This window comes from Triticum aestivum, chromosome 3A (genome assembly GCF_018294505.1).
Source record: "Triticum aestivum cultivar Chinese Spring chromosome 3A, IWGSC CS RefSeq v2.1, whole genome shotgun sequence".
Taxonomy (NCBI): Eukaryota; Viridiplantae; Streptophyta; class Magnoliopsida; order Poales; family Poaceae; genus Triticum; species Triticum aestivum.
The window spans coordinates 699842901-699849124 of record NC_057800.1 but is presented as its reverse complement, the minus strand read 5'-3'; the positions used below and the strand labels follow the sequence as shown (position 1 = coordinate 699849124).

At 47.3% G+C, this 6224-nt stretch overlaps 1 pseudogene; it reads right to left on the bottom strand.

The window, feature by feature from the left end:
• Window positions 1-1992: 1992 nt before the first annotated feature.
• Window positions 1993-4966, bottom strand: LOC123057195 (proteasome subunit beta type-6-like; annotated as a pseudogene).
• Between the last annotated feature and the right edge of the window lie 1258 nt (window positions 4967-6224).

Below are 6224 nucleotides of genomic sequence, written 5' to 3'. Positions count from 1 at the left end.
CCTTATATCATCAAGTACATCAAAGGTAAGGAAAATGTTGTGGCGGATGCACTTTCCCGTATATGCATGCTTGTTACTCAACTTGAATTGGATGTCATTGGCTTTGAGCACATAAAAGACTTGTATGAGCATGATCCTACTTTTGCTATTCCTTATGCCAAATGTTTGACGCATACCTCTTGGGAACGCTATTACATCAAAAATGGATATCTTATGAGATCTAACAAGCTTTGCATCCCTGAGTCTTCTCTTTGTTTGTTGCTTTTGCAGGAATCTCATGGAGGATGACTAATGGGACATTTTGGATGTGACAAGACTTTCGCTACGCTCTCCAAAAACTATTTTTGGCCCAAGATGTTTCGCGACGTCAACCGCTTCACCAACCGATGCTCTACATGTTGCAAAGCTAAGTCTAAAGCTCAACCCCATGGCCTTTACATGCCTCTCCCAATTCCATATCAACCATGGGAAGATATTAGCATGGATTTTGTACTTGGATTGCCTAGAACTAGAAATGGAAAGGATTCGGTATTTATTGTTGTGGACCGATTCTCTAAAATGGCACATTTCATACCATGCAACAAGATAGACGATGCTTCACATGTTGCCACTCTCTTTTGTAGGGAAATATTGCGTCTACATGGAGTGCCAAAGACGATTGTCCCGGACCGCGACGTCAAATTCCTAAGCTACTTTTGGAAGACCCTATGTGCCAAGCTTGGAATCAAGCTACTCTTCTCCACGGCGTACCATCCACAAACCGACGGCCAAACGGAGGTGACCAACCGCAGACTCTCCGCTCTACTTCGCGTGCTAATCAAGAAGAACATCAAGGAGTGGGAGGACTGTCTACCTATCGCCGAGTTCGCCTACAACCGTGCAAGACACTCAACTACTGGCAAGTCCCCCTTCGAGGTCGTCTATGGATTCAACCCATTGTCACCATTGGACATTCTTCCTCTACCACTCCAAGAGCGCATCAATATGGACGCAAGTGCACATGTGAACCATCTCAATAAGGTGCATGCGGATACACGGCACACCATCGAGCGCCAAGTACACCATCTTGCGACCAAGCTCAACATCAACAAGCACCCCATGGTATTCGACATTGGTGATCTTGTGTGGCTACAACTTCGCAAGGACCGGTTCCCCAACGAGCGCAAGTCCAAGCTTCTACCGCGAGCCGATGGACCATCCAAGGTGCTTGCATGCTACAACAACAACGCCTACAAGATCGACATCCCACGCGACAAGTACTCCATCACTACTAGGAAAAACACTACCAGTAGCGTGGGTTTTTTGCATACCAGTAGCGTGGGTTCCTGCGCTACTGCTACGACGCTACAGCTACAACGCTACAGCTAATTTTTAGCAGTAGCGCGTTTTTTACCCCGCACTACGGCTAAAAAGTTAGTAGCGCGTCACCCGCGCTACTACTAACCTAAAACCCACGCTACTACTAACCTAACTCCTAGTAGCCCTCACTTTTGACCCACGCTACTACTAACAATTTAGGAATAAAAAAATAAAAAATAGATGTAGTATTCATGAATGGTAATACGTCTAGTGCAAACCAAACTAACATCACAGAACCATCTCAAGATCCATTTAACATTAGACACAACATCACAGAACCATCTCAAGATCCATTTAACATCAGACACAACATCACAGAACCATCTCAAGATCCATTTAACATCAGACACACACAACCATCATCGTAAGGTGGGTACCTTCCCTAGTGGTCTACCACCAACCTAAACAGACCACTTCTCTAGATGTATCTACAAGGCTCGGAGTTCAGATGCCGGTGGACACGAAACCTCCCTCCCTCGGACGATGGCGTCGAGGTCCTCCACCTCGGCGACCTCCGGCGTCGAAATCACCTGGACGATCATCTGTGCGACGTGGTCACCGGGCTTCACGGCGAAGTATGCCTCCGAGTGGTTGAATAGCACAGCGCCACCGGGCCGCGCTAGTCAGCGCCAATCACCTCTGCACCCACGTCAGGAAAGTGAAAACTTATTAGTACACAAATTGCATCAAGTCAACGAAATAGTACTATTAACAAATTCAAACTAAAGCCACAACACTTATTTTGGGACGTAGGAAGTATGTCCTAGCACTTCTTTTTAAACCGGAAAAGATCTACTGATACTCTGAAGTTCCTCAGAAGAAACTAAATGACGTACCTCAGCTTCTTCCTGGGTCATACCCTCTTTCCATTGATGATCCATCAACCCATACAGGTAACTGGAACCAGATCCTGAAAAAGGACAGCAATAACATAGAAGTGTGAGAATCTGCACCTGGTATAGCATACAGTAAAGCTGGATTAGCACAACTATATGCTCGGTGTTTCTCAACACTAAGTGCAGCCAGATTGCATTGAGCCAGGATAAGAAGTGTGATTATAACCCAGTGTGTTTTACAAACCACAAGCAAGTAAGTGAGTACAAGCCTGCCAAGACTGCACCAGGTTTGTTGCAAACAAGTGCTAGAAGCTACTCAAGGATGTAAATTCAAGTATAGGCAAGGAATGCTCCACTTCTATTGGGGAAAACTTACCTCCAATTGCGAATGGCTGCCTCAAGATCGTTCCACCAAGAGGGACCGAGTGAATTTGGCCCCCCTCATATTTATCCCATCCACCGACTATCATCCAGCTTGCAACATGCTCTGGGCGTTGATAACAAATATGAGAAATGACATGATTTGTCTAAAGAAGGCGAACAAACATTAAGCGCCATCAACATTCTTGTGATGACAAGACATACCTTGTTCTGATAGGCCAGCAACCTAACTAAGTTGGATGCAACTTTCACGGTAGCTGGTTACCCAAGCTGAATTCTGTACAAGGAGGACAAATCTAACATCAACTAACTTGCAAATCAAACATTCAACTGACTGCAATCATATTGACAACTGAAATTTAAGTTCTATTTAATTTATTCGGTGCCATCCTACTCTGATTTAGGAGCAAAAAACTGTATTTTGCACCTTTTCCGGGCCAGGATCGAGAAGTGGAAGTCATAAAAAAGAGAGTACTTACGTGTGTTCGTGGAGAAAATAGCGCACATAATCTGAAATAATTTGTCTATCAGCAGCATGCAAGATAACATGCTACATGTGAGACATATGAACAGAGAATGGGTATCTGACTACCAAAAATTAACACAGAGGATGAAAACTAATGATGGTGTGATAACTCAAGAGTTCCACTCTTCCACAAGACAAGCAATGTTGGAAGCAACGAACAAATTGCGGCATGAGAAAGCAAAACATAAACTCTTGTCTTGCTAGCTTTTGTTATTTTGTTTATTATCAACAACAGCAACCAAACATACCCTACTCATTGATTTAGGGAATACTCGTTAAGAAGTAAAAGTAAGATTAAGTTATGAAATAGACTAACTGAATGATGCATCCTCAAACAACTGAATATCACAATAAAAATGTGATAAACAACATGAGAATGTGCCCAATCTTCTGCAGAAATATAAAACACTTACAGATCCAGAGCGGCAGACGTAGACATTATCTGCGAGCTGACTGATCTTGTTTGAAGCACGGTTTGCCACATACATTCATGCGAATTAAGATCAGGCAACAACACATATTACGTCAAGCAAATAAACCTAAAGAGCAAAACAAATCAATGTTGGCTTCCTTCAATTCTAGTGTGATCATTAAGGCTTTGTCAGGCATGTTGTCCAGCAGATCAGTAAGAACATACAGTACTACACAATTGACAACAATACAAGGTTCAAAATGGACAAAACACAGCACAGAACTCCCCCAAGCAAAAGGAAGCACATACTCTAATTCTCACTGCCCCAATGATAACTGTAAACCCAAACCTGTTTGCCTCTAATTCCATGGCAAGAGAACAAGGTTTGTCCATGAAATTTGGAATTTCGCAAAGAAGTAGCAGTACTTGGAGCTCTGATTTGCTGAACTACACATGGTGATAAGCTAAAGGGCGCATTCCCCTTTATCGAATTATTAATAATTAGACTACTCCCGTCGAATGCAGACAAACGGAGACGATTTCCCCTGACCTCGCAACTAGATTATACTAGGGAAAAAAATACTGAATTAGGAGAGGCATCACACAAAGCATGGCGACAGAAGCAACAGCAGCTGAAACATGGTACATGGGGAGGTTGCATGGTGGCGACCCCGTAAATCCTCGTCTCCCTGCGGTGGCGGTGGCGGTGGCGGTGGTGGGCTGGTGGCGGAGAAGGAGCGCGGCGTCCCGAGAAGAAGTAGACGGGGTGAGCTCGATGGTGGCTGCCCCGTCAATCACCTCCTCCCTGCGGCGACCGTGGTTGTGGGGAAGGAGCCGACCTTGGCGGCCCAGCTCGACGGCGGCGCGGATCCAGGAGCCCCCGATGTGGTCGTCGCCAGGGAGAGAAGTGGAGGGGGAGAGGATGGGGGCGTCAGCGTTGGCGGTGGAGGGGAGGTCGACTGTGGACGAGAGATCGCCGTCGGCGGTGGGTGGGTGGCCAGTGATGGAGGGGATCTGGATCGGGGGTTGGGTGAATTTCTTTTTTTTTGAGATAAACGGGGCGGGTGGAGGGTGGAGTGGGACTGTTGGTGGCGTGGGGTGAGGGTGGAAGTATACTAGTAGCGCGGTTGTCGGCAATGCGCTACATCTATCCACATAGTAGTAGCGTAGGTTTTAGAACCCACGCTACTATTATGGTTTGTTCGCGAGGCAAGGTTAGAGATATTTACTAGTAGCGTGTTTTTTTGACCACGCGCTACTAGTAAGTAGTAGTGGCGCGGGACAATATAGCATGCTACTAGTAAGCATCTGTCTATAAGCTTTTTTGTAATAGTGCATGAGCGACATCTTCAATGTCAAGGACCTCTCGTCCTACCATGGTGATGAAGAATTTGATCCGTTGTCGGATCTTTCCCAAGGGAGGAAGATGATGCGGAGCATCCCAAGGTCATCCCCATGGACCTACCATCGTCGCACCAAGTGCCTTGTGGACCCATGACACGAGCACGTGCAAGAGCTCTCGAAACCAAGGTGACATCTCTCCTCTCACAAGTCCACTTCTATGCACATGTGACATGGCTACTATCTCAAACGGAGACATTGTGCATACTCAGGTATCAAGGAGTTAGCCATGAAGAAGCTAAGGAGCAAGGAGAATCCAAAGAGAAAGGTGGACGTGAAGACGGAGAAGAAGAGCTGCCACGGAAGGTACAGCCACCGGACGACCGGCGCAGCCCAGACGTCCGGCCCCTGAAGGTGACGCCAGCCCCATGAACTCAGGCCAACGAAAGCTACAGTGACCAGATGTCTGATCAGGACTGGACGTCCGATGACTCCCAGGCTCCGGACGACCGACGTTTCACCAACAGAATGAAATTAGCAAAAGTCTGAGGAAGACCGGACGACCGGACACCTACGGACGTCCGACACCGTGGCAACAGAACCTAATCTACAGATATCCGAAGATCTACGGACGTCCGGACCTCCGCGAGCCTCCGGACGACCGGCGCCTCACGGACGACCAGACCCTGGTTGCGTCCAGTTTCGGGCCGAAGCCCATCTACCCCTCCACTTCGCCCCTCTTTTGCCCTAAGACTATAAATAGACCTCTCCCTCCTCCTAGTTAGGGTTAGCAAAGGATTAGCTCATATTCAGAGGCGGAGGACGGAAAAAAATTAAGGTGTGGCGAAGTCTTAAGGAAAAAATTCTTTTGATGCAAATCGAAAGAGTCAATACACATTACAACTCAAAATGAAATACACTGAAAATGTAGGCATGTTTCAATAGAAAAACAACCTAAAACATACCGATAATGATGCTTTCAATGGCGTCTAGAAGACCCAGGCAATGACAATACACTAGCACGAATGAATATAAACAAATCTGGAGTTCTGGTTCAAAAACTTCAGATCATGGAGAACTGACAGAAGAAAAAAACGCCAATGCCCCAACAAAGTTCAGAGTTCAGACCTAGCCCCTAGGGATTACCAGAAAAATCCCCGACCCCGACTGTGGCCGTCGCTTGCTGAAGCCGCCGGTGAAGCCCCCGCGCCGCTGAAGCCATCGCCGGAGCCGCCGCTGCAAGCGCCGCTGTGCAGCAGCCCTCCAAGCCCCCAACCCGCTGACGCCGTCGACTGCCCCGCCGTCGCGCCCGCCTGGACCTTGCGACCTGGCCAGCCGCCGCCGCCACGCTAGGTTTGGTCGCGTCTGG